This window comes from Pongo pygmaeus, chromosome 18 (assembly GCF_028885625.2).
Source record: "Pongo pygmaeus isolate AG05252 chromosome 18, NHGRI_mPonPyg2-v2.0_pri, whole genome shotgun sequence".
NCBI classification, from domain to species: Eukaryota; Metazoa; Chordata; class Mammalia; order Primates; family Hominidae; genus Pongo; species Pongo pygmaeus.
The window spans coordinates 55,898,507-55,922,830 of record NC_072391.2 but is presented as its reverse complement, the minus strand read 5'-3'; the positions used below and the strand labels follow the sequence as shown (position 1 = coordinate 55,922,830).

At 46.8% G+C, this 24,324-nt stretch overlaps 1 non-coding gene across 1 annotated transcript; it reads left to right on the top strand.

Moving 5' to 3' along the window:
- The first annotated feature begins 15,364 nt into the window (after positions 1–15,364).
- Positions 15,365–15,471, top strand: LOC129016452 (U6 spliceosomal RNA). The gene has a single exon (XR_008494840.2). It is a non-coding gene; the product is annotated as a U6 spliceosomal RNA (small nuclear RNA).
- The last annotated feature ends 8,853 nt before the right edge of the window (positions 15,472–24,324 follow it).

Here is a 24,324-nt window from a genome sequence, read left to right as displayed (position 1 = left end):
ACCAAATAAGCAGCAGCGATGCGGCTCTAAATTCTTATCACGACATTTTAATGTTTTGTTAGCCAGAGAAGAGAGATTAGGAGGACAGGGGCTACAGACCAGAAAGCCCCAGGTCCTCAGCTGTTTCTCATGCCAAGGGCTAAAGAAGAGATTATTAAAACACTAACACCTGTATTCACATAGGCATGGTTTTGTTTCTTTTTTTCTCCTGGCTCTAATTATCAGATACAGGCCTATGAATAGAAGGTACACAGAGTTTATCTCACCATAAGGTACAGCACTGTCACACCCAACACTGTCTCACAGTGAAACAGGCGGCCTGGTGAGGGCATCAATAAATATTTGATGAACATGACAGCAGCAGGAGGCAGACAAATCCCTAGGCAGACATGAGCAGGTCCCCAGTGAAAACCCGACCTTCAAACCAAAGACAGTTTAAAGCTTGAAAGTGAAGCTACAAGTCCCAGGTAAATCCATAGATGGGATTGAGAACCTCTCTTCCTGTTTGGCATGCTTTCCTCTGCTTGATCCCCACCCTTCACTTATTTTATATATACCTACCCTTCCCTAGTTGGTTTTATATGCACTGTCGTGCCCACCCTTGGTTGGTACCTTTGTTTTAGCCTTTTTTGCATAATCACAAACCATCAGCACACACTCCCCATTCCGAGCCCATAAAAACCCCAGACCCACCCACACTTAGAAAGAGACCACCCGACTTTGGGTGGAGGACCACCCTCGAATCCCCTCTCCATTGACAGCTGTTTTGTCACTCAGTAAAATTCTTCTCCACCCTCCTCACCCTTCAATTGTCAGCATAACCTCATCCTTCTAGGATGCAGGACAAGAACTTGGGACCCACTGAACGTGGGTACAAAGAAGGCTGCAACGCCATGACCCTCCACTCTCTGCTGGCGGAGAGCAGCTGCCCCACATGAGGGGAAGCAGTGGCAGGGCAGAGCCAGCCCCAGAGCTGCTGGCCGGAGCAGGGCAACAGGACTGACAGAGCTATTAACACGCCGCCACCTGTCAGGCTGCTGACGGCCAGAATGAAAGAGCTACTAGCATACTATAACAACCCCTCTGGGGCTTCCGGGATTCAGGCACCCCTGCTTGGGTACCACTGTGTTCCCCTCAGTGTGACACACCTGGTCCAGCTGCAAGCCCCACTTGGAGCCCGCTCCTGTGCCAGCACTTGGAACAGCCAGCCAGATCCCACACTTGCTAGCTCACACACCCACTTCTGCCAGGAGCTGAGCACGCAGTTGCAGCAGCCATGGGATTGTGCCGGAATGCAAGCCAGGTGTGGCCTGGTGGGCCGAGTAGACGGGGCATCTCCTACAGCAAGCCCAGGGCAAGCTCTGGGCAAGGCTGTCGCCACAGAGGTGTCTGGCTGGCAGAGTGTACAAGAAAAATCCTGCATCGAACTGATGAAATCCATAAGCAGAATATCATTCTATAATATATATGTGATGTGCTATGCCAGGTTCTAGGTGCACAGAAAATATCATAGGTGGGCTCTGTCTCTGCCCTCACAAGCCTTCACAGAGAGAACAGACAAGAAAAAAACAGAGAATTATCATTATAAAGTATGAAACGTATTCTAATAAGAACTGTGTTAAGAAGCCCATCAAAAAAGCACTTAACTCTGTCTCTGGGTAGTCAGGCAAGGCAGAGAAGGATTCCCAAAGAAAGGTTACCTAATTTGAGACCTAAGCAGTAACTGGGAATGAACTGAATAAAAGAGAGAATGAGAGGATTTTCCCTCTAAAAACAGTGCTCCTAGCCGGACATGGTGACCCAGGTCTGTAATCCCAGCACTTTGGGAGGCTGAGATGAGTGGATCACCTGAGGTCAGGAGTTCAAGACCAGCCTGACCAACATGGTGAAACCCGTCTCTACTAAAAATACAAAAATTAGCCAGGTGTGGTGTTGGGCACCTGTAATCCCAGCTACTCAGGAGGCTGAGGCAGGAGAATCACTAGAACCTGGGAGGCGGAGGCTGCAGTGAGCTGAGATCACGCCGTTGCACTCCAGCCTGGGGAACAGAGCGAGAATCCATCTTAAAAAAATAAAGTGTTCCTTCCCAAACACAGTTTTCTAGGACTCTCTCTGTCACCCAGGCTGGATTGCAGTGGCACAATCTCTGCTCACTGCAGTCTCTGCCTCCCGGGTTCAAGGGATTCTCCTGCCTCAGCCTGCCAAGTAGCTGGGATTACCAGCACACGCCACTACGCCCAGCTAATTTTTGCATTTTTAGTAGAGATGGGGTTTCACCATGTTGGTCAGGCTGATCTCGAACTCCTGACCTCAGGTGATCCGCCCACCTCAGCCTCCCAAAGTGCTGGGATTACAGGTGTGAGCCACCACACCTGGCCATCTTTTTTAATAATTAAAACATCCACAAGAACCTTGGAGTTATGTGAAAGGGTTTACTGAAGAAAGGGTTTACTGAAGTTGAAATTCACAAAAGCAAGGAGAGAGCTAGCCCTGGGCCTGGAAGTGGGCCAGACACCGCGGCTCAGATTAAGGCAGAAGAATAGCTTCCAGTTTGAAGTTAAAGTTTGTTCTTACCTTTTCAGCTCTTTCAGGTGCTTAGTGTAAGACAAAGCAGCAAGTGCTAAGAGGCCGTATTTGCTCATTTCTCCTTGAACCCCTGACTCTGTGATAAAATACGGCTCTCGGGAAAAATGTCTTGAAGTCAGAAAAGGACAGAGCACACAGCCTCCCACATCTCTCGCCTGAGTCAATACATTCCTTAAAAGATAAATGAGGCCAGGTGCAGTAGCTCATGCCTGTAATCCCAACACTTTGGGAGGCCAAGTCAGGAGAATTGTGGGGCCAGGAGTTAGAGATCAGCCTGGGCAACATAGCAAGACCCGTTCTCAAAAATCAATTTTTTTAAAGGTAAATGATCCTTGCCTTTTCCTACACATAAGATAATGTCCAGTAGGGTTAGTGGTTATGCTTCTATAAGCTATAACCACATGTTCTTTTTTTTTTTTTTTTTTTTTTTTTTGAGACGGAGTCTTGCTCTGTTGCCAGGCTGGAGTGCAGTGGCGCAATCTTGGCTCACTGCAACCTCCACCTCCTGGGTTCAAGCGATTCTCCCGCCTCAGCCTCCCAAAGTAGCTGGGACTACAGGCACGTGCCACCACGCCCAGCTAATTTTTTGTATCTTTAGTAGAGACGGGGTTTCACTGTGTTAGCCAGGATGGTCTCCATCTCCTGACCTCGTGATCTGCCCACCTCAACCTCCCAAAGTGCTGGGATTACAGGCGTGAGCCACCGCACCCAGCCAACCAGATGTACTCTTATATACAAACTTTGATGTGATTCTGCTTTAGTGTAACTTCTGAACACGTTGGACGTGATTTTTTTTTTTTTTTTTTGAGGTGGAGTCTCTCTCTGTTGCCCAGTCTGGAGTGCAGTGGCACAATCTCGGCTCACTACAACTTCTACCTCCTGGATTCAAGCGATTCTCCTGCCTCAGCCTCCCAAGTAGCTGGGACTACACAAGTGCACCACCACATCCAGCTAATTTTTGTATTTTTAGTAGAGATGGGGTTTTGCCATGTTGGCCAGGCTGGTCTCAAACTCCTGACCTCAGGTGATCCACCTGCCTCGACCTCCCAAAGTGCTGGGATTACAGGAATGGGCCACTGTACCTGGCCTGGATGTGATTTTACACATACTGAACCTCTGCCACCTGTGTATGAGCAGTGGGCACTTCTGGAGCAGTCTGATAGGACATCTCTAACAGGCCACTCCCAGGCTGTAGGCTTCGGTTTCTAGCCCTCAGTAAGACTTCTGAATAAAACTATCTTTAATTCTTTAAAAGCTTGATGTTTTTCCTTTAGTTAACATTAGCATGATTTAAACAGAACTATTTGGAGGAATTAAACATTGTCAATTTGTATACTGGTTTCTGTTTCTCCAAATTATGGTTAGGAGGGCAGAGCACAGATTCTAACTACTGGCCAGGTGCAGTGGCTCACACCTGTAATCCCAGCACTTTGGAAAGCTGAGGGGTCACTTGAGCCCAGGAGTTCGAGGCCAGCCTGGGCAACATGGCAAAACCTCGTCTCTACCAAAAAACAAAAATTAGCCAGTCTCCTAACCCAATCTCTAAATAAATAAACATTTAAAATTAAACTAAAAAAAAAAAACCCCTTACTATTGAGCACAGAGAATCTCTCCCCAGTAAAGCCTCAAGTCTTGACTTTGAAGTCAGTGACTGCACCCCTCTCCCTGCTCTCCACACTCTGCAAGCTGACTCAGGCATGGGGTTTGTCTGAATCCCCTCAGTGAGCCATGATCGTGCCACTGCTCTCCAGCCTGGGTGACAGAGCAAGACCCCTATTTCAAAAAAAAAAAAAAAAAAAAGGCCGGGCGTGGTGGCTCACGCCTGTAATTCCAGTACTTTGAGAGGCCAAGGTGGGTGGATCGCCTAAGGTCAGGAGTTCGACATCAGCCTAGCCAACATGGTGAAACCTGTCTCTACTAAAAATACAAAAATGATCCAGGCGTGGTGGCAGGCACCTATAATCCCAGCTGCTCGGGAGGCTGAGGCACGAGAATCACTTGAGCCGGGGAGGCGGAGGTTGCAATGAACCAAGATCGTGCCACTGCACTCCAGCCTGGGCGACAGAAGGAGACTCCATCTCAGAAAAAGAAAGACAGAAAACCTCATCAGGCTGGTGGGACATCTCTTGTCCCCCTCCTACCTGGGAACATCTTGACCTTGACTGTGCTACCTTGTTCTTTGATGTCTTCTAGCTTTGACTGGTGCTGCTCCTTCTGATAACATCTGTCCTTTTTCTGCTTAATAAACTTTTCACTCGTTTTTCTAGACTCAGCCCAGGTGTTCCTGCCATCCCAGGGTAGATGTCTGTTCTGCACTCTTCTGGCAGTTGCACTTGAATTTAGTAGCATTTGTCACTGTGCTTAGAGAGCACAAAATCACCGTTTCCACCTTCAAGCTGCTCATAGGCCTGTGGCAGATGCAGTATATTCTTTCATAATTGCCCTGTTTTGCAACATCCCCTAGTGTGGCTACTTCTGCTCTCAGCACATAATGGTTGACCATTGAGACTGAACGCACACAGGGGACAGGGGACACCAAGGCAGCTGAGGGCCCCATTGGGCATGGTTGAACTTATCTGCATTGAATGCTCATGGGAGGAGGCTGGCACCTGCTTCTGTCAGTGGGCAGATCTTCCAAGGCCTCCTGAAGTTACGTGGAGTTACACGGGTTACGTGGAGTTACGTGAAGTTATGCAGGCTACATAGAGATTAGACTCGAGGCTGAGGGCACTAGACAGACTGTCAACAGTTTTAAGCAAGAAAGAGATGAATGGCTGCTTATTTTAGAAGGATCCCACAGGTTGCTCTGTGAGGAATGTTCTGGATGAGTGAGAAGAGTCCTGCAGTCCACTGAGGGGCTCTGGGTGTGGGCCAAGAGAGCACTGATGATGGTGGCCATGCAGATGGAGAAAGGCAGGGGGTGACGAGGAGATGACTGCGGCTGAATCCCCACTTTGCTCCTCCCTGGCTATGAACCTTGGGCACCAACTTCATAGCATCACTGTGAGGAATACAACAGTGAATGAGTGTTTATAGTTACTATCATTACTATTACTTGTGGGGACAAGAGTGGCTTTATTTTAAATGCTAATCTACCATGTGACTTCTGACTAATCCCGAGTCCAGGAATGGCTCTAAAATGTTTAGCAGATGTGTTACTCTTTCTGTAAAACATCTATTCATTGTAAGTCTCACCTATTCTTCCAAAAACAAAAACAAAACCTGAATGCTGTTGCAGAAATCATACACTGTGATGCCCCCAGAAGCACCTACACACTCCTCCCACAGCATGCATACTTCCCCCACCCCAAGATGTAAGCCCTGGGTCAAGGGGGCTGTGGTCCAAAAATCTGCCTGTCTTGCCAGTTGCCCAAGACCACATTTCAGTTAAGTTCCCCCAGTAAGTCACCTTATACAGAAAAACTAGATTTGTCTGCCTCCCTCTTTGGTTTCGGGGCTCCTTCAGCATTTGGGGGTTGCTTTGCATATACAACTCTTTCATGGAACATTACCATTCCAGACATGTTCTGGAGATCAACTGGGAAGCATGGGAGGTGAGGGAGAGACAGACCAAGGATGACTCTTGGATCTCTGGCTTAAGGGAGATGGATAGACAAGTCAGATATGACTCACCCATGGGCATGTCAGGTCTTGGGAGTGGCGGGAGGAGGACAGGTATTTGGAATCTGTGGTGGGATATATTCAGGCCCTCATGCCTCAGACCTGGCTGGTGCTGGTGCCTGGTCCTCACCCCCCTGAACAAGACAGGGTGGATCCAGCACAGGCAGCCAGAGGGGCAGGAATGATTGGAAATTGGAAAAAACAATAGGCCACCTATCTGAAAGGCAAAACTGACAGAGGAGATCCATGTAGCCCTGGGTGAGTCACTTCACCATCTAGGACCTGTGCTCACAGGTGTGAATGGGGAAGAAAACTGTGCCCAGCCCTTTCAGACACTATGGCCATGAAGTACAGATGACAATGTTCAAACTCCCCCTCTTCCTTCCAGGCCCTGCTCACACACCACCTCCTCCATGCACCTCTCCCAGTTCCCCAGCCAGAAGCAAACTCCCTCCACTCTAAGCTCCTAGAATCTCCACACTGAGTACTTCTATCTACCCCAGGCCCTGGCACAGGACAGGACACACACAGGCACTCACCAGCACATTTGCTGCTCTGTTCCCCATCCCTGCAAGCAGCCAGCAGGAGCCCAGGGCCAGTCTAGAACCTGTGGCTCCTGCTGTGGTGACCCAAGCCAGCAAGGGAACTGGGGTTCTTCTGGTGAAAAGTCTGAGCGTGGGGCATAATGAAGGGCAATCAGGACACCCCCACAGGAGCTGCAAAACAGGGACCACAGATGGACACTACTATAAACGATTTTTTAAAATAATTTATTAAATTCCTTATAATTATCAGGTAGGGTATGTGGTTGTACTTTTTCTGAATAATTTCACGCACAGAAAAGTATCTGAAGACACTCTGTGGGCCAGTGGGAGAGGTCTCCAGAGGGGCTGCTAGCCAGAAACTAGTATATTCTGTGGGGGCTCAGGAGATGCTGTCTGACCATGAGGAGGAACAGAGTCACCAGCGATGACGACTCCTGCCTCTTCCTGGGCCAGGCTGCCGAGGGCAAGCCAGTGCCTTCCTGCAGGACTCCTTCAGTTTTTCCTGAGGCTTTGCATTTCCCCTGGAGCAGGCTGAGCCCGGGATCGCAGGGTTGTAGGAATACAAAAGACCCTGGTCCAAAGGAAGGGCTACTGCTCCAGATAAAAGCAGTCCTTTTGGCCGGCGCGTTGGCTCATGCCTGTAATCCTAGCACTTTGGGAGCCCAAGGCAGGAGGATCACTTGAGCCCAGGAGTTTGAGACCAGCCTGGGCAATACAGAGACCCCCGTCTCAAGAAGAGAAAAGAAAAAGCAGTCCTTTCAACCAGCACTATCCCCCGCAAGGATGAAAGAAACAAAAAGCGGTCCTTTCAACCAGCACTATCCCCCACGAGGATGCTACCAAGGCCACTGAGGCCACCCAGCATCCCTGTCCCTGGCTCACTCGGCCTCCTCTGTCCTTCTGGCCTAATGGGTTTGGAATCTGCCACACATCCATTCCTCATGCCTCCCACAAACAGAAAACAGGCATGCAAACATGCACATACACAGACACACCTGCATAGAGACACACGCCACTCACTGACTTTCACACATGCACACACATACAAAAACAAGGTCATGCTCAAACACAATGACCCCAAGTCCACACCCTCCACAGGCTCAGTAGTCGGCTCCTCGCGCGCACACACACACCCCACCCAACCCATGTCTACAGGAGCATCTCACACACACTTGCTCTCACACATTTAAATAAATGTCTGTGTAGAGGGGGCTGTCTTGCTGCTCAGGGATTGCCAGCACATTTCCTGATAGTGTGAGTCTGCACAGGACACTCCCTCTCAGAGTTCTGGCCCTGGGGGAAGACTTTCCGGTTTTTTTCTTCCTAGAGCGTGAAGGCTAAATTGCAGAATCCATCCTATAGGCTGTGCTTGGAGAGAAAGCCCCAAAATGATTCCTAGACAGGCCACAGACACAGCTCAGGGCTGGGCACAGATCAAAGGGTCTTCTTAGCTGTTTATATTTGGTGTTGGAATTGATATGGGAATCTACGCTTCATCTGCGCTTGTGTTTCCAGTCTCGAACCCCATTTTGCTGTGTGATCTTCATCAACACTTCCCTCTTTTGGCCTCAGATTTTCTATATACATTGTGGGAAGTCTGGAGTTCGGGACACGAGTTTCCGGTCTCAGGCCTCAGTCTAACATCTATAAATGGCTGGTAAGACATTAACCAGATCTTTTTTTTTTTTTTTTTGAGAAGGAGTTGTGCTTTTTGCCCAGGCTGGAGTGCAATGGCATGACCTCGGCTCACTGCACCCTCCACCGCCCAGGTTCGAGAGATTCGGCCGCCTCAGCCTCCCAAGAAGCTGGGATTACAGGCATGTGCCACCATGCCAGGCTAGTTTTTTGTGTTTTTTTCTTTTTAGTAGAGACGGGGAGATGGGGTTTCACCATGTTGACCAGGCTGGTCTTGAACTCCTGACCTCAAGTAATCCACCCCCCCCAGGCTCCCAAAGTGCTGGGATTACAGGCATGAGCCATCATGCCCAGCCAGGGCATGAACCAAATCTATGATACTCAAAATGTGGTCCACTAGCCCGTACTGACCTCACCTGGGAACTTACTAAAAATACAGAACCAGGTGCAGTGACTCACACCTGTAACCCCAGCACGTTGGGATGCCAAGGTGGGCCGGTCACATGAGGTCAGGCGTTCGACACCAGCCTGGCCAGCATGGTGAAACCCCGTCTCTACTAAAAACACACACACGCAAAAATTAGCCAGTCGTGGTGGCAGGCCCCTATAATCCCAGCTACTCGAGAGGCTGAGGCAGCAGAATCTCTTGAACCTGGGAGGCAGAGGTTGCAGTGAGCCAAGATCGTGCCACTGTGCACTCCAGTCTGAACAACAGAGCAAGACTCCATCACAAATATTTTAAGAAATAAAAAATAAAAATACAGAAGCAGCCAGGCATGGTGGCTCACATCTGTAATCCCAGCACTTTAGAAGGCCAAGGTGGGTGGACTGCTCGAGCCCAGAAGTTCAAGACTAGCCTGGACAACATGGCAAAATCCTATCTTTACGAAAAAATACTAAAAATAGCTGGGTGTGGTGATGTGTGCCTGAAGTCCCAGCTACTAAGAAGGCTGAGGTGGACAGATGACTTGAAGCCGGAAGGTCTAGGCTGCAGTGAGCCTTGTTTGCACCACTGCACTCCCGCCTGGGCAACAAAATGAGACCCGTCTCATAAAAAAAAAAAGGCACAGTCACTCCCCTCAACCTGCAACACCATGCTGAATCAGAACCTGCAATTTCACAAGTTCTCAAGGTGATGTACAACATGAGAAGCACTGCTCCAAATGAGCTCTAAAAGCTTTTTCAAGTTTCTAGAATTCTACATACTCCACAATTGCAACAACATTGGGTTGGGAGTGGTCGAGCGCTTGTAACCGCAGCACTTTCGGAGGCCCAAGCGCGCGGATTACGACGTCCGTATTTTCAGACCAGCCTGACCAACATGGTGAAACCTCGCCTCTACTAAACATACAAAAAAATTACCCGGGCGTGGTGGGCGCCTGTAACCCCAGCTACTCCGGAGCCTGAAGCAGAAGAATCACTTGAATCCAACGTGTCCAGAATTTGGTGCGTTCTTGGTCTGACTTCAAGAATGAAGCCGCAGACCCTCCCTGTGAGTGTTACAATCCTTAAAGTCGGCGTGTCGGAAGTTTGTTCCCTCTGGTGGGTTCCTGGTCTCCCTGACTCAGGAGTGAAACTACAGACCTTCCCGGTGAGTGTTACAGCTCTTAAAGTGGGTGTCTGGAGTTGTTCATTCCTCCTGGTGGGTTCTTGGTCTCCATGGTTTCAGGAGGGAAACTGCAGACCTTCAAGGTGGTGTTACAGCTCATAAACGCAGTGCCAGTCCAAAAAGCAAAAACACCATAAGCCTTCACACTGGGAAAGGGAACGCGAACACCTTGCCACTGCTGCTCAGGCAGCCTGCTTTTATTCTTATCTGGCCCCACCCACATCCTGCTGATTGGTCCATTTTACAGAGAGCCGATTGGTCTGTTTTACAGAGCGCTGACTGGTCCGTTTTGACAGGGTGCTGATTGGTGCGCTTACAATTCCTGAGCTAGACACAAAAGTGCTCCACCTCCCCACTAGATTAGCTAGATAAGAGTGTTGATTGGTGTATTCACAATCCCTGAGCTAGACATAAAGGTTCTCCAAGTCCCCACCAGATTAGCTAGATACAGAGTGCCAACTGGTGCGTCTGCAAACCCTGAGCTAGACACAGAGTGCTGATTGGTGTGTTTATAAGCCTTGAGCTAGATACAGAGTGCTGATTGGTGTATTTATAATCCCTTAGCTAGACATAAAGGTTCTCCAACTCCTCACTAGACTCAGGAGCCCAGCTGGCTTCCCCTAGTGGATCCCGCACCGGGGCCGCAGGTGGAGCTGCCTGCCAGTCCCGCGCCGTGTGCCGGCGGTCCTCAGCCCTTGGGCGGTTGATGGGACCGGGCACCCTGGAGCAGGGGATGGCACTCGTGGGGGAGGCTCAGGCCGCGCAGGAACCCACGGTGGGGTGGTGGGGGGAGACTCAGGTATGGCGGGCTATAGGTCCCGAGCCCCGCCCCGCGGGGAGGCAGCTAAGGCCGGGCGAGAAATCGAGCGCAGCACCGGTGGGCCAGCACTGCTGGGGGACCCGTGCACCCTCCGCAGCTGCTGGCCTGGGTGCTAAGCCCCTCACTGCCTGGGGCCGGCCGGCAGCTCCGAGTGCGGGGCCCGCCAAGCCCACCCCCACCGGGAACGCTAGCTGGCCCGCAAGCACCGTGTGCAGCCCCGGTTCCCACCTGTGCCTCTCCTTCCACACCTCCCCGCAGGCTGAGGGAGCCGGCTCCAGCCTGGGCCATCCCAGGAAGGGGCTCCCACAGTGCAGTGGCAGGCTGAAGGGCTCCTCAAGCACGGCCAGAGTGGTGGCCGCCAAGGGTGAGCGAGGGCTGCCAGCATGCTGTCATCTCTCACCAGGAGGCAGAGGTTGCAGTGAGCCAAGATGGCGCCACTGCACTCCAGCCTGGACAACAGAGTGAGTGAGACGCCCTCTCAAAAAAAAAAAAAAAGAACGGGTGCCATGGCTCACGCCTGTAATCTCAGCACTTTGGGAGGCCGAGGCGGGCAGATAATGAGGTCAGGAGATCGAGACCATCCTGGCTAACACAGTGAAACCCCATCAATACTAAAAATACAAAAAATTAGCCGGCCGTGGTGGCATGCGCCTGTAGTCCCACCAGCTACTTGAGAGGCTGAGGCAGGAGAATCACTGGAACCCAGGAGGCGGAGTGAGCCTAGATCGCGCCACTGCACTCCAGCCTGGGCAACAGGCGCCACTCCGTCTCCAAGAAAAAAAAAAGATTAAGATGGGAGCATGAGGCTTTTGGTTGAGAGGAGTTAGTTACTTAGCAGGAAAGCTTTGTCCGTATTGATCCCTGGTTACCACAGAACAGCTTTCATAATTTCAGCAGAATGTCCAGCTGTGGTCAAAGTAATTTTAAAACAACAATACAGCTGGGCATAGTGGTTCATGCCTGTAATCCCAGCACTTTGGGAGGCTGACACGGGAGGATCACTTAAAGCCAGGAGTTCAAGACCAGCCTAGGCAATACAGTGCGACCCCCTGTCTACAAAAAATTAAAAGAAAATATTAGCCGGGTATGGTAGTACATGCCTATAGTCCCAGCTATAGGAAGACTGAGGCGGGAGGATCACCTGAGCCCAGGAGTTCAAGACTGCAGTGAGCTATCATTTGTGCACTCCAGCTGCACTCCAGCCTGGATGACAGAGCAAGAACCTGTCATCTAAATAAAAATTAATTAGAGAACCTGTCTCTAAAATAAAAATTAATATTAAATAACAATACAAATGATGATGTAAGCGAGTAGGTGAAGACAGGACCTTTCTTTGACTCAGGACCCCCCCATTGTTAGACCTTCCCAAACCCTTCCTCCCAGGAGAATCCAATCTACATACATATATATGTATCTACCTGGATCCCTGGGTGAAAAGGATCCCCACAATCATTTCTGAGGTCATTCTGGAAATGTTTCCTCTGGGTCTGTCTGGGAGCCAGCAGGAAACAAATGGGAGAGGCCCAGAGAAGCTCTGGATGCAGCAGAACAGAGCATGGTGTCTAGTAAGTTCTAAGTGATGGAACTTGGCGCCATGAACGCCTGAACCCAAAGATCACTCAGACTGCCTAATCCAAGGACTTGCACATTGTTTTGTTAAAACTGATTCTGGCTGGGCACAGTCACCCAGGAGTTCAAGATCAGCTTAACTGACAAAGCAAGACCCTGTCTCCAAAAAAAACAAAACAAAACAAAAAAAAACTGATTTTACGTTCCAGCAGAAAGCCGGGTGAGAAACGGAACGAGGCCAGCTCTTCCAGGTTGGCAGATGAACTGGGGGTCCCCAGGACAGGCTGCAGCCTCTGCCCTGCAGATACCCAGAGCTCTCGCCCTGCTGCTGCCCAGGCAGCAGGGAGCCTCTCTCCCCTCCCCACCTGGATGACTTGATGGCAGTGGCAGCCCCTCCCAGCCTGAACCATACCAGCCAACAGGTCTGCTGGCCCAGTCCTGCCAGGCCCAGGCAAAGCCCCTGCAAGCTGCTAGGACACAGTGCCCTTGAGTGGCACAGGTGTGGCCGGGCGAAAAGGCGGGTCTACTGACACAGGCTTGGTCACCTCTGTAGGCCATGGGGCCGCGCAGATCTGCCCGCTCTGTCCCAATTGGACAAGACCTCTCTAGGCCTGAACCAGCCAGGAGATGAGGGAGCCCAGGACAGCAACAGATGGACGAGTCGGCAGCCATCAGACAAATCTACCAGACCTTAATATAGGTGGGGAGAAATGGTAGAATAAGAGACCACATTTGGCCAACTGGAAATGCCTACCACCCTTTGGAAAGATTTACTGGCTGTGTGTATGATACACAGAAGGCCTGTGTATATAATATGAAAAAGCTAATCTCAACCTGCCCCCAACCTTTTTAAAAAAAAAATTTGGCTGGGCTAGTGGCTCATGCCTATAATCCCAGCACTTTGGGAGGTCAAGGTGGGAAGATCGCTTGAGCGATCAGCCTAGGCACGTTCACGACCAGCCTAGACAACATAGTGAGACTCCCTTCTCTGCAAAAAATTTAAAAATTAGCCAAGTGTGGTGATACACACCTGTGGTACCAGCTACTCAGGAGGCTGAGGTAGGAGGATGCTTGAGCCTGAGAGGCAGAGGCTGCAGTGAGCTATGAGCGTGCCACTGCACTAGAGCCTGGGCAACACAGCAGAGCGAGACCCTGTGTCAAAAATAGTAATAAAAAGAAAAAGAAAAAAGGAAACATTTGCAGCCAGGCACAATGGCTCACGCCTGTAATCCCAGCACTTTGGGAGGCCGAGGCGGGTAGATCACCTGAGGTCAAAAGTTTGAGACCAGCCTGGCCAACATGGTGAAACCCCATCACTGCTAAAAATGCAAAAATTAGCTGGGTGTGGTGGCGGGCACCTGTAATCCCAGCTACTTGAGAGGCTGAGGTATGGGAATTGCTTGAACCCAGGAGGGTTGCAGCAAGCCGAGATTGCGCCATTGCACTCCAGCCTGGCCTACAAGCGAAACTCCGTCTCAAAAAAAACAAAACAAAACAAAACAAAATATTTGCTACATCTAGTCCTTCTAGATGTAAAGAGGTTGCCAACTGTGACAGAAAATCACACATCTTGTAAACATCCACTTGTTTTTCTAAAAAATCTTAAAGAGGTATGTCTCCTGAAAATGACTTTTTTTTCTTTTTATTTTTTTTGAGACAGGATTTTGCTGTCACTTAAGCTGGAATGCAGTGATGCGAACATAGCTCACTGTAGCCTCAAATTCCTGGGCTCAAGCAATCCTCCTACCTCAGCCTCCTGAGTAGCTGGGATTACATGCACATGCCACCATAACCAGTTAATTTTTTTTTATTTTTTATTTTTTTGCAGAGATAGGGTCTTGCTATGTTTCCCAGGCTGGCCTAGAACTCCTGGCCTCAAGCAATCCTCCCGCCTCAGCCTCCCTTAGTGCTGGGATTACAAGCATGAGCTACCCCACCCCAATCCTGCTACCCCCGCTGGGAATGACTTTTTGAAATATAGAAGCACCAAGAGTGACACACGTCCACGTTTGTACAGGGGTTAGAGGACGTGAAGCAGAAGACCGTGAGAAGGAAGAGAAGGTTCTATGCCAGGCAGGTCATATGGAGAAAATGTTTTCATATCATAATCATTGTTTTGTGTGTGCATTTTATTCTTCACGACTTTATATATAGTTGACAGTGCAAAGTACTTTTTTGAAATATCTAGTCTTTCTAGATATTCTGAAGTGCCTGATATATGTTAAAAGTAGAGGTAGTAAAATATCACATTTTGTAAAACTGTTTTTTTGAGACAGAGTCTCGCTCTGCCCAGGCTGGAGGGCAGTGGCGCGATCTCGGCTCACTGCGACCTCCACCTCCCAGGTTCAAGCCATTCTCCTTCCTCAGCCTCCCAAGTAGCTGGGATTACAGGCGTGCACCACCACAACCAGCTAATTTTTGTATTTTTAGTAGAAATGGTTGGGGTTTCACCATGTTGGCCAGGCTGGTCTTGAACTCCTGACCTCAAACAATCCGCAGACCTCTGCCTGCCAAAGTGCTGGGGTTACAGGCATCCTTTTGTTAAAATTCATATGAAATGTTTTTGTGTAGTACACGTCGTGTTTGTGCACCGCTTCAGGGGAAGAAGGAAGCTCACTGTAGCCTCTCAAAGTACAATGAACTCTGCACCACTGTGTTTATAATGAAGCAAGATTAACCACTAGCCCTTCTGTCTGTGCATTTTGTTTTACTTATCTGTGTATATCGTGCACATAAAAGAGAAACAAGTCCTAATTTACAACAGCTACTCTTTCTAGATGTTAGAGAGGTTGCCAGTGTATGACAAAAGCAAAAGTAGAGTTAGTTAAACTCATATATTTTGTACATTTTGTTTTAAAATTCCTAGGAAAGATCGTCATCTGAAAATTTGAGCATTATAGCCCACTGCGTTGGTGTAGAAGGGAACAGTTTTAGGCCAGAATGTTCATATTTTGAAGACACTTTCAAATGATAACTATTGTGCTCACTTTGGCAGCATATACGCTAAAGCTGGAATGATACAGAGAAGATTAGCATGGCCCCAGTGCGAGGATGACATGCAAATTCATGAAGCATCCCATGTTTTCTAATAAGAAAGAAAGAAAAAAAAAACAGGCTAGGCACAGTGGCTTATGCCTGTAATCCCAGCTTTTTGGGAGACCAAGGTGGGCGGATCACCTGAGGTCAGGAGTTTGAGACCAGACTGGCCAACATGGTGAAACCCCATCTCTACTGAAAATACAAAAATTAGCTGGGGATGTTGGCACGTGCCTGTAATCCCAGCTACTTGGGAGGCTAAGGCACAAGAGTTGCTTGAACCCAGGAGGCGGAAGTTGCAGTCAGCTGAGATCCAGCCTGGATCACAGAGCCAGACTCTGTATCAGAACAAAAAAAAAAAGAAAGAAAAGAAAAGAAAACTGCAACTATTGTTTCATGTGTGAGGTTTATTCAGTACTGCTGTGTCTGTGGAGGACAAATATCCTTACCTGAAACATCTAGTCCATGTAGATGTTTACAAGTACCCAACATATGTTCAATATAGAGGTAGTAAAATATCAATTTGTAAATATCTTTTTGCTGAAATTCATAAGAAATATTATCTTTTGGAAATAAAATTGTTAAACCACCGCAGGAGGTGGGAGGGAAGGAATTGCAAAAGGTTATATGCTAGTGCATTCACACTTGGAAATTTTCAGACACCGTTTTTCTGCGCATTTTGTTTATTTTGTTTTGCTGTGTATCTAGTGTATGTAATGGACAAATGAGTCCTAATTTTGCAACACATAGTCTCTAGATGTTAAAGAGGCTGCCAGTGTATGACCAAGTCTTAGTAAAATTATCTCATTTTGTACAGTTTGTATTGAAATTCATAGGAAACGCTGTCCTCTGTAAATGACTTTTGGATATGAGTTTGTGCAACCTCTGTAAGCATTACACATGCCTGTACTAGTCCACTGGATTGAAGACAGAGAGAAGGAAGTGAGGAGCATATGGTTCAAGCCCACGATGGTCATACTTAGAAGATACCTCAAATTATATGCAAAAACTTCAATTACTCAACCTGTATCAATTGTTACATGTATGCAATTTTTTTTTTTTGAGATGGAGTCTCACTCTGTTGCCCAGGCTGGAGTGCAATGGTGCAGTCTCGGCTCACTGCAACCTCCACCTCCTAAGTTCAAGCGGTTCTCCTACCTCAGCTTCCCGAGTAGCTGGGATTGCAGGTGCCCGCCACCATGCCTGGCTAACTTTTGTATTTTTAGTAGAAACAGGGTTTCTCCATGTTGGTCAGGCTGGTCTCAAACTCCTGACCTCAGGTGATCCGCCCACCTTGGCCTCCAAAAGTGCTGGGATTACAGGCGTGAGCCACCGCGCCCGGCCCACATGCGTGTAATTTTAACAGTGCTGTGTATACAGTGGACAAGTTCTAATATGAAATACCTCTGAGAACGGTATAATCTCTGTAGTGATTCATTGGGTTGAGGGAGATAGGAGGGAAGAAATTGCAAAATGTGTTTTGTTACTGTGTACTAGAAATTTCAGCTTATCGGATGGGTGCAGTGGCTCATGCCTGTAATCCAGCGCTTTGGGAGGCTGAGGCGGGCAGATCACCTAAGGTCAGGAGTTCGAGACCAGCCTGGCCAACATGGCGAAACTCCATCTCTACTAAAAATACAAAAATCAGCCGAGTGAGGTGGGAGGCACCTGTAATCCCAACTACTTGGGAGGCTGAGGCAGGAAAATCACTTGAACCCAGGAGGCGGAGGTTGCAGTGAGCTGAGATCACGCCATTGCACTCCAGCCTGTGTGACAAAAGCGAAACTCCATCTCAAATAAATAAACAGAAAATTTCAGTTTATCCATTGCCCTATATGTTACATGCATTTCACTTAACTTTTCTGTACAGTATGTATTGTGTATATACTGGACAAATGAGTCCTAGTTTTATAATATCTAGTCTCTAAATATTAGTAAATAACACATTTTGTACAGTTTGTGTTAAAATTCATGAAAAGCTGTCTTCTGAAAAGGACTTTTGGAAGTGAAATGATAACATCTCTTCTAAGTGACACATGTCCCTATATCCACCAGATTGGTGGAGGAGAGGAGTTGGAAGAAATGAAGGATTCAAACCAGAATGTTCCTTGGCACTGACAAGGAAGTGAAAAAGTAAAAAGAAAAAAAGAAAAGAAACCAGAATGTTCCTATTTAGAAGATACTTTCAGATATAACCATTGCTACATGTGTCATTTATTTAACATTACTGTGTATACAGTGGAAAACTTAAGCCCTTATTTTTTTTATTTTTTATTTATTTATTTTTTATTTTTTTTTTTATTTTTTTTTTTTGAGATGGAGTCTCACTCTGTCACCCAGGCTGGAATGCAGTGGTGCAGTCTCGGCTCACTGCAACCTCCACCTCCCGGATTAAAGCAATTCTCCTGCCTCAGCCTCCCGAGTAGCTGGGACTACAGGTGCGTGCCACCACTCCCGGCTAATTTTCGTATTTTTAGTAGAGATGGGGTTTCACTATGTTGATCAGGCTGGTCTTGAACTCCTGGCCTCATGATCCACCCACCTCGGCCTCCCAAAGTGCTGGGATTACAGACATGAGCCGCTGCACCCAGCCTAAGTCCTTATTTGAAACATTTACTCTTTCTAGATATTTAGAAGTGGACCAAGTATGTTAAAAGTAGAGGTAGTAAGTAATACATTTTGTAGATATCCTTTTGTTAAAACTCATATGAAATATTCTTTTAGAAATTGGTCACGCCACTTCTCTGAGCAGTACACATTATTATATTTGTGCTAGTTCAGGGATGAAGGAGGAGAAGAAAGTTCAAAAGGCTTTATACAAGAGTGTTTATGGTGAACAACATTTGACCGTTGTCCCTTACGTCTGTGCGTTTAATTTTACTTTGCTGTGTATCTAGCATATATAACGGTCAAATGAGTCCTGCTTTACAACATCTAGTCTTTCAAGATGTTAAAGAGCTTGCCAGCATATGACAAAAGTGAAGTTAGTAAACTAATACACTGAGTACACTTTATGTTAAAATTCATAGGAAAGACTGTTCTTAAAAACACTTATGGAAGTGAAATTGTTAAAATCCCTTGTAAGGCCAGGCATGGTGGCTCACACCTGTAATCCCACCACTTTACGAGGCCCAGGCAGGTGGATCACCTGAGGTCAGGAGTTTGAGATCAGCCTGGCCAACATGACGAAGCCCCATCTCCACTAAAAATACAAAAATTCGCTAGAAATAGTGGTGGGTGCCTATAACCTCAGCTGCTCCAGAGGCTGAGGCAGGAGAATGGCTTGAACCTGGAAGGCAGAGTTTGCAGTGAGCCAAGATTGCACCATTGCACTCCAGCCTGGGTGATAGAGCGAGGCTCTGTCTCAAAAAAAAAAAAAAAAAAAAAAAAAGAAATTCCAGGCTGGGCGCAGTGGCTCATGCCTGTAATCACAGCACTTTGGGAGGCCAAGGTGGGTGGATCATGAGGTCAGGAGTTCGAGACCAGCCTGACCAACATGGTGAAACCCCATCTCTACTAAAAATACAAAAAAAAAATATTAGCCAGGCATGGTGGCATGTGCCTGTAATCCCAGCTACTCAGGAGGCTGAGGCAGGAGAATCGTCTGAACCCGGGAGACGGAGGTTTCAATGAGCCGAGATTGCACTACTGTACTCCAACCTGGGCGACAGAATGAGACTCTGTCCTAAAAAAATAAATAAATAAAAATTAAAATTAAAAAATCCCTTCTAAGCATTGCAGATGCTTATACTTGTCCCCTGGGTTGATAGAGGTAGGAAGGGGAAGGATTCTAGGCCAGAATGTTCCTAGTTAGAAAACATATTGAAATTATGGCCTTTGTTATGTATGTGCACCATTTACTCAATGGTACTGTGTGTATAGTGAAACTTAAGTCCTGTTTGAAACAGCTCATCTTCCTAGATGTTTAAAAATGCACAAAAATATGTTAAAAGGGCTAAAGTAATACCCTTCAAGTTTTTTTTTTTTTTAATATTATAGGAGTGGTTGCATTTTGGGGACAGAATTGTTAAAGTTGATGTCTTAGAGGGTATGCTGACTGCTCATTGGGTGGTGGTGGGTGATGGGGAGGAGGAAGTTTGCAGAGAGAAGGGTTCTTTGCCCATGGGTTAGATTAGTTCAGATGGCCTAACCATTGTTCTATATGCACATTTTAGTTATTATTGCATGCATTAAATAATAAAATAAGTTATAATGCTCAAAGTATGTTAAAAGTAGAGGAAGTAAGATAATCCCTTTATAAATGTACTCTTGTTTGTTTTTACAAACGCCTGTCTTCTGGGAGAGACCTTTGTCCCTAGACCTCTTGGAACTAGACATAGTCCTGTACTTAGTCCCTGGAATGGTGGAAGGAGAAGAGAAAGGGTGGAGGGAAGGGCTCTTCGGTAAATATCTAGAAGATGGTTTTAAATTAAAATCATAGGTCTACATGTGCATTTTTAGTAAATTACCTGTGTTTCTTAAGGACAAAGTTCATTGTTTTGCAACATCTAAGCTTTATAAATGTCCCGAGGTGACAGTGTAAGACAGGAGTATTCAATCTTTTGGGCCACACTAGAAGAACTGTTTTGGGTCACACATAAAATACACTAACACTGACGACAGCTGAAGAGCTAAAGAAAAAAAAATCGCAAAAAAATTCATAATGTTTTAACAAAGTTTATGATTTTTTTTGAGATGGAGTCTTACTCAAAAATCAAAAACTTGATGATTTTTTTAAATGAGCATTTACTCCATATTGTAAAATACAGAGAAATGGAGACATGGTGGTTGACCCCGAGGGGGAAGGAGTGCTGTCATTTGCTCCTGAGACTGTCAGAGCAGGTGGACAGCTTAAAGGACCCGTGGCTCAGGACCAAAACCTGAAATGCAGGATTCAGGAATCCAAGTAATTAATAGTAGGGTTAGAAATACGAGGTGCATGGGTGAAAAAGCCCAGGGCAATGGCCAGAAGAGGCAGGTGCACAGAAGAGGGGGGTGGAGGGAGACTGGGGAGGTAGACAGCCAGGACAAGGAAGATAATCAGGAGGGGCATAGGCCCTCTCTTTTCCTTCCTTCCTCCTCCACATACCACATTACCTCTGTCCTTTAAAGTTCAGCTCAAATGTCACCTCCCCCATGAAGGCCTCCCTGATTTCCACAGCTGACATTGAGCCCTTCCTCCTCTGTGCTCCCCTGGCTCACTCTCTCCTCCATCTGATCTTTGCCACACTGTGCCTCCTCCTATTTTAACTTCCCCCCCCCGACCCCTCACCCCCCGACAGGGTCTCACTCTGTTGCCCAAGCTTGAGTGCAGTTGCACAATCTCAGCTCACTGCAACCTCTGCCTCCCAGGCTCAAGCAATCCTCCCACCTCGGCCTCCCAAGTAGCTGCAACTACAGGCTCACACCACCACACCTGGCTAATTCTTGCATTTTTTTTGTAGAGACAGAGTCTCACTGTGTTGCCTAGACTGGTCTAGACTGGTCCTGAACTCAAGCAATCTTCCTGCTTCAGCCTCCCAAAGTGCTGGGATTACAGGCATGAGCCATTGCACCCGGCCCATATTTTAACTCTTTTAAAAGTTAACTGGTGTATGTCCTTTGCACTCCAGCTGCCTTGAATGGAGATGTGATGGATGAAGCTATGGCTACTATCTTGGACCACTGGGAGTCAACCACACTTTAGGGAGGGCAGGGCGAGGATCTGGAAGGACCTGGCTTCCTAAGGACTCAGTGGGTCAGAAATGCCACCCCAACCCTGGACTGCCTATCTCCAGATTTTTATGTGAGAAAGATATATTTTATAAGTCAATTATTTGGGGTCTCTGTTAATTGCAGACAACCCCAATTTTAACTAAAGCATTGGGAATTATTTCTGACTCCTTTTCTACCTTTCTCTGCATCTAATCACCAAATCCATCTGATTCTACCTCCTTGATATGCCCCAGATCTGTAACCTTTTCTCCATCACTGTTACCTCTACCTGAACTCAGGCAATCAGAATTTCTTGCCTGGATTCCTGTGTAAACCTTCCTTCTACCTAGTCTCCCCACTGTAGGGTTGTTCCTTCCAATCCACCTTTCATATCAGGAACTCAAATTAGCATATATATGTATATATATATACACACATACACACACACACAAAAACTATATGTACACACACACATACAGAAAAGTACAGAATCCAATGTGACAAATACTCAACCCCAAAATGGTGACAATTGTTAATCTTATCTGTATTTTTTCTTTTTTTTTTTTTTTTTGGAGTCAGAGTCTTGCTCTGTGCCCAGGCTGGAGTGCAGTGGCACGATCTAGGCTCATTGCAACCTCTGCCTCCCAGGTTTAAGCGATTCTCCTACCTCAGCCTCCCGGGTAGCTGGGACTATAGGCACGCGCCACCACATCTGGCTACTTTTTGTATTTTTAGTAGAGACGGGGTTTCACCATGTTGGCCAGGCTGGTCTCTAATTCTTGACCTCAGGTGATCCGCCCGCTTTGGCCTCCAAAGTGCTGGGATTACAGGCGTGAGCCACCGCACCTGCCTCTTATCTATAATTTTTATGAAGCAAATGTGACAAAGTTGTCTCCTTCCCTCCACAAGGGCAAATATGCTCATGCCCTCCTAATCCTGTATTGAACTATATCCTTGGCATATTTTTTCAAACTTTTACATACATTTATGAATAAATGTATGTTATGGTTTCATGTATTTTAAAAATATTATCTAAGTGGCACCATATTATATGTATAATTCTATAGCATGTTTATGTTTTTGAGGTCTATCCATGGTGACATCTATTGAGTTCATTCATGTTAGTAGTTCTGTAATGCTCCATCATGAGACTGTAGCAGAACATCCATCTCTTCCTCCATTGATGGGCGACTAGGTTGTTCCCTGTTTTGCTTTTATAAACAATGCTTTACTGACAGCCTTAACAATGTATGAGAAGATCTCTAGGGTTTATACCTGGAAGTGTAATTGTTTTGGGAATAGTAGTTGTTATGGGTTGAAATGTGCCCCCAAAAAAGATATGTTTAAGTTCTAACCTGGGGAACCCATTAATGTGATCTATTTGAAAATAGGGTCTTTACAGATGTAATCAGGCGAAGATGAGGCAATTAAGATGCACCCTACCCCAATATGATTGGTGTCCTTAAAAGAAGAGAAGAGACAGACAGGGAGCAAACACTGTGTGACACCAGAGGCAGAGATTAGTGATGCCTCTAACAGCACACAAATGCCCAGGAGTGCAGACAATTGCCAGAAGCTAGGAGAAGCATGGGAACAGAGTCTCTGAGACCCCGTAAGACACAAACCCTGCCAACACCTTGATTTTTGACTATGGGCCTCCAGAATTGTGAGTGAATAAATTTCGGTTGTTTTAAACCACCCAATTCTTGGGGATTTGTTACAGCAGCCTGAGCAAACTGATGTACTGGTATGTTTGAAATGCTTGTTTCTTGGTGCCATAAAGAAATAGCACTTGAACATAAATTTAATTTCCTCAGCAAGGCCATTTTTATACTTTCTGCAGAAAGGGTACACTCGACAGCAGTTTTGCCACGAGAGTACACCAAATAAAGGAGACAGGGTCACTTATAACCTGATGCGTCCACCTTGCTGCTGTGTCCGGTTTTCATTGACTGGAACAGGTCCTCACATTTTGTATTTGTTCTGATTGGCCAGCAACTTAGAACTTTTTAAAAGAGGCAAAGGCAGAGGAGAGCAAAGGAAGGAGGAAGTAACTTGTGGAATGCTGAGAAAGGTAAAAACACCTTCAAATAAGGAAGAGGAACAGGCTATGACCTAATGCTTGCTTGGACCAGTATAAGCATGCCAGGGCACATATTTAGGCTAAATGGTGGGAGCTAAGAACATAAAGCACATTGATTTCTTTATTATGGCTAGCAGATATTTAAGAATGTTAGTACAGGTCTTTGAGTACATTTTGTTTTTAAGAGAAGTTACTATTTATTTCTAATTAGACAGAGAGGAAAGTCTTTGAAGAGGAATCTCTACTTTACTTTTTACAGGTAGAATCCCAAGTCATGGCCTATAGGTGCATAGGTCAAGGTCATGTGAGAGCATAAGGGTCTGAGACAGTAAATTGGAGCTGGGCTGGAAGGACCTAGACTGTGGCCCTAAGTAGGGGTTTAGACTTTACCATTCGGGCATCGTGGAGCCGCAGAGGGGATATTAAATTGCCAAGGTACACAGTTCTATCTCGGTTTTATTTTATTTATGTATGTATTTATTTATTTAGAGCCAGCATCTCACTCTGTTACCCAGGCTGGAGTGCAGTAGCACAATCCTGGCTCACTGCACCCTTGAATTAATGGGCTCAAGCGATCCTCCCTCCTCAGCCTTCTGAGTAGCTGGAACAGGCACGGGACACCACATCCAGCTAATTTTTTTTATTTTTTTAAGAGATGGGGGTTTCATCTTGTTGCCCAGGCTGGTCTCAGACTCTTGGTTTCATGCCATCCTCCTGTCTCAGTCTACCAAAGTGTTGGGTTTACAGGCATAAGCCAACACACCGGGCCCCTACCTGGCTTTAAGAGACGAGTATCAGAGAAATAGACTACACATGAGAAAGACTCGTCTGACTTGTGGATGTGTCTGAAATTCATTTGCTTTTTCCTTTAAAACTGATTCATTTCCTTCCACAAACAGTCATCAGGATTTGACATACACGAGTTTGTCATTAATGACCATGGGTTATTCTGTGCTTACTAAATCAGGCCCTGTTTTAGACATAATCTGCTATTCTTATTAATCCTCACAACTGCCCCCACAAAATACACATGCGACCCTCTCCATAAAAGGGATAAGGAAGCCAGGCGCGGTGGCTCATGCCTGTAATCCTAGCACTCTTGGGAGGCTGAGGAGGGCGGATCACT